We start from the raw sequence: 12,290 nt of genomic DNA on the forward strand, positions 1-12,290 counted from the left end.
TTGATTAACTCTTCTGTAGATGAGTTGTGAAATTCTTGCATGTTGTCAATTAGTGATTTGGTGGGCAAAACGAGCTTTCAATACTCTTCTTGATCAACATTCTTCTCAATCTCGCTGTTCTTGTTAAGGAATACAAGACTACAGATATTTCCTGTCAATGAGTAAAGCATAATTTGTCAATTTTAGAAATCACATAAAAGCTATTTAATAGATTACTTTTTCTTTCTCATGAAAATCAGTCATTTGATGAATGAAAACCAATTTTTTGTGTTCTAATGGGTTAGGGTTATACAGATAATAGATACTATGATTTGATGATTTCTCCTTTTTGAACTGCTTAGCAGTATATTTATGGTGTCTGGTAATTAAAATATAATTTAGTGAATTGTACTCAATATCATACTAACTCTTGCAAAAAAAGTTTTGCTTTCACTAATTTAGCTTTGTTTCAGATCATGTCATTGAGTTAAAAATATTATCACCCTCTTCATGGAAAAGAGTGTGTGTGTGTATTTAACCCATTTCCCAGGTAATGGGTGTATAATTAAGATTCTCAGTTATTGTCATGGCACCAGGCACCAGGCACTGTGGGTATTAAAATCAGACATTAAATGAATATGGCACTTTCATAGGAGATGTAATTTAGATTCAAGTCTGATACTTGAAATTGTGGAGATGAACCAGATTTTGTAGACAAAACTCTTCTTCTCTAGTTTTAGTTATTTGAGATCAGTACCATTCATTTGATTTCCAGATTACAGTGAGGATGCCTGCTACTGTCAGGCCTTCAGCATTAAAAAGAGAAGACTGTCAGTACCAATGAAGATACCATAGACAGTTTAGAAAAGAAGCCTTTCGGGCAAGTTCTCTTTGCAGAAAGAAGGGGTTATCAGGCCTGTACACCAATGCTTTGTCAAGACAATTTTTCAGGCCTGCATCAAATGGAATCTATCCCCCCCAAAAAGCTCTGTTTAAGAAATATTTGAAGTAATGTTAATAGAATTCTAAACATACCATATTGACAATTATTTTAAAAACTATTTGCTTACACTAGAGAATACCCACTAGATAAGAAATTTCTAAGCAGTTTATTATAAATTATAGGAAACAAGGACAGTAAACATCCATGAGGTCACATAAAAATAAACTGCTCTCTCCTGCATGTTTATGTTGCCCTAATTTCCCTAATGTGTCCACTGACAGAAATAATTTCTGATGTTGAGTTTGGGAACTTTTTTCTTTTTTTACGTTCTTATATAATGTCCTTAACATTTTTTATTATAAAACTTTAAAAATATATTCTATATAGTTAGAATTTATGTGCTTCAATTGTCGGCAGATAAAATTGGTATCTCTTTCTAGCTACTACTTAGCTAAGATATGTAATTGCTGTCGTTGTAAAACTGGACTCATAAACAGATTTTGATGTTTTCAAATTCATTGTTGTGATTCACTGAGTGGAAAGAGCACTGTACTGGTCATCAAAACCCACAAATTATGATCCTGAATTTCTTGTGAGTTGTATGACTTTCAGCAAGTAATTCATGTCAACTTCATGGGATCCAATTTTGAAATTTATTAGTGTATTGATGCAGAGAAAGACAAAGACAGAAAGAGAGAGGAGAGATTTGAACCAGATGATATTTTTGATTCTCTTTAATACTTTTATTCAATTTTTGGAGGAAGGTTTTATACTACATCACTGTCCTCCTTCTCCTTTCAGGGAAGTGTAGGGTGTCCATGAGACCCAATGACCCATTTTGCCCAAACTACAGCTCATGTTCTTGTGTAATTATTAATAGTATCTACTTTTACTCTCAAAAATGTCTCAGTTTGGGTGACAAATTATATGCTAATCTTAAGTTTGTACACTTTTGTGAGCCAATTCCTTTGACATACAATTCAGACCAAATAGCATATAAACTACAATTTAAGTAGTTTTTATTGTGCACTGAAAACGTTATTAAAATCTACATCTATACACAATTTGCATCTATACATTGGTGAGTAAGGCCTATATATTAATAACAGAGAATAATGGAGCCAAGTAAGCAGCCATCTTGAACCCTTCCTAGAGTTTTTTTTTTTTTTTTTAAATCTCAGAAGTTAGGAGAAGGGGTCGGCCATCTGTTGTCCTGGCCACTGGATTTAAAACATCTATTTTGTGTTCTCCAATATCTAGGCATTACTGTATAGACTTTTTTCCTTTTAATTATTTTTCTATTCTAGAAAATCTCAACATTTACAGAAGTAGAGAGAATTTTAAAATGAACTTCCACATATCCACCACCTCTCTTCAACAATTGTCAAACATTTGCCCAAGTGTTTTATTTATTTAATTCTTCTTCCTCTGTCTGGTCTTTGGTTTTGCTGAAGCATTTTTTGGAAAATCCTAGAGTTAATGTAATTTCATCCATAAATTCTTTAATATGTATCTCTAATAAAGATAACTTCTTTAACTCCAACTCAATAAGACTATAAAATGAAATCCTGCAATGTATTTTATGCAATTTTAATGTGCTAAATAGAATTTTTTCCTCTATGAAACAGTCTCTTACCAAAATGTAAAAAACAAATTCTTTGCATAGCAACATTTATTCAAATGCTACTATTTTAATTTCTACAATATGGCCGGAAAGCAAGAGCTAGATCAATTTTATTTTATCTTGGTTAGAAAGAGGAGGAGGGTATGTGATCTTCTGTTTAAATTCCTGTTTATAACTGCCTTTCCTCCATCATTCTTTCTAAAGCCAGACTCAAACATTCCCATTCATGCAGAGAATTAATGTTTGCCTTTTATAAATGTTTTCCAGATGTCCTTTCACCATAAATAATAATATATTAGAATGTATGTTTTGTTTGTAAAATCCTCAGCATATAGTACCATATTTAATCTTAAACATAACTCTGTGAAGTAGGTATTGTTTATTCATTTCATAAATGGTGAAAACTAAGACTAGGAGTTTCACTTCTGGGATGTCATCATAAGGAGTTCCACAGACACGCTCCCCAGCAAAACAAGGAAAGCTAATATGAACTATTAAAAAATTAACCATTTAAGTGTTCTAAAAATTATCCTAAGGACATAGAGCAAATGAAGAAACATTTATTAAAGAAAATCTACTAATACACACTAAGGAGAACAAGAATCTTGGCATTTAAGACATGAGCCTTTCCCCTGCCACATCAGCTCAGTTTGATGAAAGTTGCACCCTGGCTCTGGGTGGTTGTGGCCAGGGGACTGGGCTTCCTCTCCCCTCAGCTTTCACTTTAGCCTTACCCTAAATCACCAGAAGAAGCAAGATGCTAGTATTTTTCATCCCCTCCAAGTTGAAGCAGTTAAATTCCTAGTGGGTACAGTTGAGAGGTCAGAGCTTCCTCTCACTACATAGAACCTACCATAGGACTGAGGCTCTACCCCAGGTGAGGAAAGCTGAGAATAATAAGGCCTTTATAACTTTCATTTCAGCTTGATCATAGACTGGAGGTTTCACCCAGGAGTGAGAAGACCAGAGACTATTACCCCACCCAGCACTCAAAGTATTGTCAAGGAATGACTCAGAAAATTATTCTAGGGAGAAAGGAACCCTGTAGAAGGAGAACTCCAAAACTCTCCCCAAAGGAACTGACTTTATTAGAAACAGAGTGTGAGAAAGAGAAGACTAATAGCACTCTCAAAAACAATAGCTCCTCTTAATTAAGAGGAACAAACTAAACCATAGTCTAGCTAGTTCACCAGAGAAAGACATCTATGGAGAAACAGGCTGGCGTCATAAAAATTCTCAAAGACTGGTCTCAAAAACTGCCTTTGCCCAAATTTAGTTGGATCAGATTGCCGAGAAGTTTATCCTCCAGGGCATTGTCAAAAACAATAGAGCATTAGGCTGATAATTAGTGGAGCCTTACAAATGGGGTGCAACACCAAATGAAGCAGACAACTTAACAGAAAGATCAAGATGAGAAATCATCAAAGAGAACTCTGCTAAAGCCACTGTCACCCCCAGGCAACTGGGCATATATCCAAGGCTGAGCCCACTCTTGCTCTGATCAGTGTGAGCAAAGTCTTCACAATGAGGAGAAAACACACTTCACTAAAATAGCCTAGCCAAGTCACTAAACAAGTAAACAACAACAAAACCCAGCCCTGCATAGGGGAGAAGGGAGTCAGTATCCAAAAACTCTGCAAGATATTACTTAAATGTCCAGTTTTCAATTACACAATGAGACATGCAAAGAAATATGAACATGTGATGTATACACAAGATAAATATAAAGACAACAAAAACTGCCTGTGAGAGAAACTAGATATCAGAGTTAACAGAGATGTCAATGTAGTCTTTATAAATTTGGTCAAATATGGCTAAAGAAGCAAAGGAAGATATGAAGACAGTATATAGTCAAATAGAGAATATTAATGAAGACAGAATTTATGAAAAAGAACCAAATGCAAATTCTAGAATTGACAACTACAATAACTAAATTGAAAAATCCACTAGAGGGGCTCAAGAGTAGATTTTAACCAGCAGAAGAAAGAATTGGTGAACTTTAAGATAGAGCCATAGTAAATGTGATCTGAAGAACAAAGAGAAAACAGAATGAGAAAAGGTAGAAAGGGCCTCAGAAATGTGGGACACCAAGATATACATAATGGTAGCACCAGGAGGAGAGATGAAAAGAGAAAGAAACAGAGAAAATATTCAAGAAAATAATAGTTGAAAATTCCCCAAGTTTGCTGAAAAACATTCATATACACGTCCAAAAGTCCAAAGACCTTCAAGTAGCATAGATTGAAAGTAATCCACCTCTACACAAATCATTTTAAAAATGCTGAAACCCAAAACCAGACAAAACCTTGAAAGCAGTCAGAGAAAAACAACTCATCATGTACAAGAGAAGCATGATAAGATTAACTGCTGACTTCTCATCAGAAATAATGGAGGATAGAAAACAGTGCTAGGATGTATTCAAAGTGCTGAAAACTAAAGAGAAAGGAATTCATATCTTGCCTAATCGCAATGAAACCATAAAAGTTTAGAAATGGGAATGGAGCTTAGATTTCTTTTCTCTAAATCAATGAGTTTAGTATTGTGTAGCATGTCTGATCTCAGTGGGCATAAAACTTACTTACGGTGCTTGTTTAAAATGCAGATTTCTGGACTACCACTCTAAGGATTCTCATCCTAAAGATTTGGAGTGGTTGCCAGGAATTTGCAATTTAGTGTATTCCAGAAGTAATTTTGATGTGGGTCGTCTCAGAATCACAGTGCAAGATAACACTTGGATAAAGGAAAGAGTGAGCATTGAGCCTCACAGATGAGCACTTGAGTCCTCATTCATCATTACCTACCTACTTAACTGGGGCAAGATATGTAGGCTCTTGCAGTTCTAATGGTTTTGTAGTGAAGATGGAAAACACAGTAACTTATAAACTTGTGAGAATTCAATTAATGTACATGAAGTTGACTTGAAAATCTGCTGGGCCTTTTCTTTCTCTCTATTCCCTACTTTCTTGTTCAGTCCACTCCATTGTTATTCTCCTTTTCTGATGTTACCTTCTTCTAAAACCATAATTATTTCAATCTCAAAATGATAGCTTATCCTTCTGCTAGTATACCTATGCTAAGAAAAATATTTTTGAACTAAGACTGTCTGCTTAGATTATTGACATAAGGAAATCAGAGATTGAATCTGGCTGGAAAATACAAATTTTTTTCACTGGAAGCATTTTTGTGAAAATACAAATGCTCACTTTTAATAAATGCAGTAACATTTGCTTAGTCTTGTCTCAGTCAATTAATGGATAACTTTTGTCTGATTATTGAAAACAGAAGAGCAAACAAATGTCTCCCATAATTTTTCTTACGTTTGAGGAGTGTCCACTGTAATGTGTGTGTGTGTGCATGCACATGCATAAGGGCACGCATACTTGAACACTTATGGAGCATTATTTTCATATAAAGTGACTTGTCTTGGATCACAAAAGGATATGACCATAGCATCAAACTTCTTTGTTAATAAGGATGGTATCACCATGCATATGTTGCTTTCATGAAAAAATCCCCTCACACAACAGATAACATATATTGACTCTCCAGGCCACTCCATGTGTGGTGGACAGACTCTTAAGTTGGCCCCCATTAGCCTTTCCTCCTGGTGTTCACACTCTATGTGATCCCCTTAAGTGTGTGTGGAACCTGTCAGCTTCTACCCAACAGAATACAGCAAAGATGGTAGGATGTAAGTGATTACGTGTACTTGATTATGTTATTATATCATATAATGTATTAGCACTCATCTTTCTGGAGTATCTATTTCTTACTTTTTAGTTTTGAAGACGCAAACTGCCATATGGTGGATTTCTTAAGATCGGAGGCCCATTTGGCAAGAAACTTTAGGCAGCTTCTGGGAAGTGAGGGCAAACTATGGATGACAGCCAGCAAGAAATTGAAGCCCACATTTCTACAATTACAAGGAAATGAATTCTGCCAACAACTTCAGTGAGCTTGGGAGCAGATCTTTCATTGGTTGGAACTCAGAAGATACCACATCCCTAACCAACACCTTGTTTGCAGTCTTGTGAGATCCTAAGCATAGGCTCCAGCTATGCTGTGCCACCTCCTGACCCACAGACACTGAGAAAATAAATGTGTGCTATATTAAGTGGCTAACTTTGTGGCAATTTATTACCCAGCAAAAGAAAATTAACATACTATACCACTTTGTTTTGTGTTCCTTCTCTTTATTTGATTACACCTTCTTTGAAGACTAGACCATATCTTGCATATTTGGATTTGCATGTTTTTAAAGATTTTCAAAGTAAAATTTCAAGGTAAGCTTAACTCATATACAGTACTCTAATTTATAAATATGCATAGCAATACATGTATACTATTTTGTTACTTTCCAAGTGCTTTAATATATATTGTCTCATGATATAGATATATAGTCATGCATCCCTTAGTGACTGGAATACATTCTGAGAAATGCATTGTTAGGTAATTTTGTCACAGTGCAAACATCATAGAGTACACCAAAAGGGAACAAAATTTGCTACTACAAAATGTTTCTAATTAACATAAGGACTATTTTAGGGTAATTATTTTTAAGAAACAAAATATTCAGAAAGTTTTTCGTGTTACTTCTCCCTTAACTACTTAAAGGAATTTAGATAGAATAAAATCTGCCTGCCTCAGGAAGTGAGCTATCACCCTAGCACATGAACTAGGTGGTAGACAGGGAGGAACCTAGAAAAACCTGTTTGTTGGGTTCCCCTCTTTGTTCTTCTGTTTCTGTGTGGCCAATCACTTGTTTTCCAAATGTTTGCTTCTTTTCATCTACCTGTGAATCGCTTCTTTCTCTTTGAAGTCCCTAACTCTCCCTATTCCCAACATCTTCTTTCGTCTTTAGCTGATGATGGTATTTAAGGTGAGGGTTTTTGCAATTTGGTGAGTTATTTGCTTTTCCTGGGTTTCTCCCATGTATATATAGATTTTTAAACTTTTTTGTTTTTCTCCTGTTAATCTGTCTCATTTCAATTTTATTCTTAGACCAGGCAGAAGAAACTAGAAGGGAAGAGGAATATTTCTTCCTTTTTACAGTACTTACATAAATGGTATACTTACTACATGGTATAGTCTATAACACACCTGAGCTATGTGATACTAATCTTAGGGGACCACCATCATACATGTGGTCCATCGTTGACCAAAACATCATTATGTGGCACATAACTGTACACATATCCTGAGCCAAAGGCAGAAAAATAATACACCTATTTTACAGATAAGAAAACTGAAGTTCAGTGAGTTAGGAGTATTCCCACTAAAGTCACCTAGAAGGTAAGCCAAGGTGATAACAAAAGCAAGTGAGTGAAGCCAGGTCACATGCCTGGTCTCTTATCAAAGATTGGTTGGAATGTCACCTTAAACTCAGTTGAAGCAAACTTCGCTTTACTTTAATACCAAACAGGCAAACATGTAGAGCAGATAAAGGAACAAAGGCAAGAACAAAATGCTCTGACATCTCCGTAGTTCTTCCTGAAAGTGTACCCAGGTTTGTCAGCCAATATAGCTTAATACTAATTAAGGAACCCACCATGACAAAAATGCTCAGAACTGAGGCCCTTGCCTCTAAAGTGCCTCAACCCATTATTCTAGAGTAATTGCCCTATTAGCACTCAAGTGCCTACTTTAATACTATTGAAAGGATTCCTTGCTATATCATGTTACATAATATAGAGTTCTATTTTTTTGGACCATCAGTTCAAAAGAATGCCTGGCCGTAGCCTATCCATCAGGTTGCTGTCCTAGTGTAATGTTATTTCAATTATACTTTTTACACCCATAGAAGAAATCTTTTAAAAACGAAATTAATGAAAAATTTAAATTAGTAGCTACCAACTTCTATATTTTATTTTTTTTAATTATAGCTTACATTGAACATTACTTGTTTTTCCTAAGTAGTTTCTCTGCATATAATTGTTCATCCTTGACTCACAATTTTTGAATAATTAAGAAAAGTAGCTTAAAGCAGCAATTAGACTTAGAAATTTCAACTGCATAAAAATTTATATTGTTACTCCATTTCTAGATTTGGAAGGTACTTGAATAGGAGAGATTACAATTTTTTTCCCGTGATTTTGTATCTAGTTGAGCTAAGTGAACATATTTGGTAATTATATAAATAATTTTCTGTGCTTTGTAAAGGACTACTTCTGGTCTTTGTGGTTTGTACCTGGCACTTGAAGGAATCCCAGTAGGAGAGCCACTATGCTCCTAAGACAGGCTATAAGTCAGTGTGTTGGGTCAGCATGGTGCCATTTGAAAGGATGTGTGTACAATCTGTGGACTTGTTATGGTTTAGGTAGAGAAGTCTGGCACACAGCAGGTGAGAGTAAATTTCCTTTACTCTGATATTGCTGAAGTTACAGGGCAGTGAGAGAGAGGAAGTAAGAGTAAATATCTGAAATGATAAAAAAAAATCATAAAGACCTTTCTGACTTTTCTAGGTTTCATTGCTATTATCTGTGACTTTTATCTAAACTAAAACAGCTTCACCTAGCTGCCTCTAACCCAGTGTGTCTTTAGAAATGTACTTTAAATATCCTCTGCTTAGTTTTTTTGTGAAATTTCCTAAAACATATGTAAATAAGAAGGCATATTGTGGTTCAATGTCAATTTTTAACATGGTAACAAGTTCTTCCACTTCATTGAGTCAATCATTCAGTAATACTTTTGAATATCTATTATGAACCAGATTTGGTACTTGGAACACAATCACAGAAAAAAAAAGAAAAGAGGACACGACATCCTATGTCAGACCTTGAACCATGGGCCTCTTGTGTGGGATGTAAATCTTTTCCTGTTCCACCGCACATGCTAACTTTACTTAGTAAGATGAAGTCCCTGCTTGTAATGGGAGTAACATCTCCTGCGACAGTCAAGTGTAATAATAACTACACTGCAAAATTTAAACACACAGACACATGTGGAAATATTTTTCATTTCTCATTAAATTTCTCTGCCCAATTTTTTTGAATCACATCCCCCTCCTCCAACTAACTTTCTCTTTCTCACTTTGTGTCCTCTCAATTTACAGAGCATAATAACCTTAAGAGCCATCAAAAATTGAAAACCAGAAACTAAAATCTCAAATCTTTCATATTTGCTTTTGTGTAAAAGTGAGGAAATTCTGGTAAACTGTAGCTAACACAACATGCCTTTGAACTATTTTGGAAGATATCACTCAGCCAGCCCTGGAGAAAGCTCTGGAGCTGCTCAGCCAGTCAAAATAGTCTGGTGCCTCTGGGCAGGATTAGAATCTGTAATTGATCATTGCCCTATAATCTGTACCACTTTATTCTGGAGACTCAGAGTAGCTTTGCTTGTTTGCAAATGAAGAGTACATGCTGAGAGAAAGCGGAGGAAAAGTTTGGACTGCTTTAGGAGATGTTTCAGGCACCTAAACAGATAAATGAAGAGAGAGGAATAACAGTAAGAAGAGAACGGGAAGAACGCAGAATGGAAATGAGACAAATCATAAGACTCTGTTCAGAGAAAGGAAATATTGAAGGAAGAGCAGACCCTAAGCCAAATCACCTTCTCTTGCCTCCCACGTGTGCACTCTGGTCCAGCTCCAGCCTGAGCACTTTGATATGAAGTTTTAGGAAAGAAAATGAAAGAGAGGAAAATATCAATAATTCATAGTGTGTAGAACTGGAGGGAAAAGAATAAGTTAAAAACACCCAAAAAATTTGACAATACTTATTTTGGCTTTGCCTACCAAAAAGGCTATCATAGATGAGAAATTCTGAAGAAAGAGATCTTTTAAATAGGAAAGAATGAGAGAAAGGGCCCTATCATTGAATACTATCTGTGCATTACAGTATTTCACATGCACTATTATTTCATTTTCACGACAATTCTGAGCTGCTGTTATTTTTCTTCTTGTTGTTGTATAGGAAAAGTGAGGCTCAAGAGATTTAATTTTGTTGATCCTAGGTCATACAATAAGCTGAATTTTAAATGTGTGTTTGTCTAGTGATGAAGTTAACACTACCACGCAGTGAAATCCAGTAGCATTCTGCTCAGAGTAGTTGGTAGAAACATATTCAGTGTTCAACCTGACTCATTTTATCTGCCATCTATATAAAAGGAGTACATCCAGCCACACAAAAATAAATGTTCAACAAATAGCACAAAGCCATGAATATCAAAGTCTAAATTGTTTGTTGAGCACTCTATGTGCTATGGCAGGCTAAGGATGGGAGAGGTTAATAGAGACTGGAATATGTATATTGGCATTATGAGGAAGCCATTTGGTTTAAAACTAATTCACCCTGACCTTGCTTTTCCAGAAAGGCCTGATGTGGCCTGTCAAGCATGCATTGTACATCTGCTTTAAACATTTACAATGTCCCAAAACCAAGAATGATGCTGTTAAAGATAGGGATGTTACCTCCCCCCATCAGCATTTCTTTAAGGGTAAACATTTCTTCCAAGAAACTAAGGATTAATTAATTACTGACCTGCTTTAACTCATCTGGTGATCACTGACCTGCTGACCACTGACTTGCTGTGCTCACTTGTGACCACTGACCTGCCGTGCTAGCAAAGCATCTCGTGACTGCAGTAAAGAGCTATTCCTGTCATATGCAATGCATGTTCTTTGCTCCAAGATGGTATATAACCACTGTACACCCCACTTCTTTGGAGAGTTTTTTTTCTGGGTAGAAAAGCTCTCCTGGGCTATAGTCCTCGAACTGGCACATATCATAAACTCACCCCAACTTTGATTTATAGATTGCTTACAGATTATTTGCATTGACATTTCACAAAGGGTTCATGGACGAGTAACATGGATAGATAACAACCTGGAGGGACCCAAGTGAGTCCTAGTGTAACTAAAGGGGAAACTGATGAATCGTGTAAGTCTTGATTTATATTACCAGACTTCATGAATGGTGGCCAGACAACAATTCTACATTCATTTTTAAAACCAAGAAACTAAAATTTACCAGAGCTAATAAAGTGGTTTTCCTACAATATAGTTCAGAAATTAGTTTATTCATTCATAAATTAAACTCTTAATGAGTACCTTCTACATGACAGACCCATGTAAGCCAACTGCAGCATAACCATGATTAAGGACTGAGACTGACTATTCTAAACCATCAAGGAACACACCATCTAGTGAGAGAAATAGCCATATAAACTTGACAAATAGAAATGGCAAGCAATAAGATATATTGAAGAATATGAGCAAGGCATTTGGTGTAAACCTAATTTGGCCTAACTTTGTTTTTCCAAAAGGGGCTGACATAGCTGTTGAGCATGCATTGTATATCTGCTTTAAGCATTTCCTATGGCAAGAACAAATGACCTTAAGATAAAGGTGCAACTTCCCCCTACATTGGCATTTCCTTAAGGATAAGCATCTTTCCTTAGGATAGGAAATGATTGCTGTGCTCACCTGTGGCCACCCAGCTCAAGACAACAGACTTGCCACCCTGCTGTGTCTACTGAGACAGTAGACTTACTACCTGCTGTGTCCATCAATCACTGTGCTGATAGAGCAGTCTCGTGACTGTTGTAAAAGGGACATTTCAATTGTATGTGAAACATCCTCTTTGAGGGTATATAACCACTCTGTACACCCCACTTCTTTAGTGCCCTTCCTTCCTTGGGGCAGAAAGGCCCCGGGCCATGGTCCTCACATTTTGGCTCAGAATAAACTTACTCAAATTTTCATTTATAGATTGGTTATGGATTATGTGCATCAACAAACTTAAC

Source organism: Equus caballus, chromosome 7 (assembly GCF_041296265.1).
Source record: "Equus caballus isolate H_3958 breed thoroughbred chromosome 7, TB-T2T, whole genome shotgun sequence".
Lineage (NCBI taxonomy): Eukaryota > Metazoa > Chordata > Mammalia > Perissodactyla > Equidae > Equus > Equus caballus.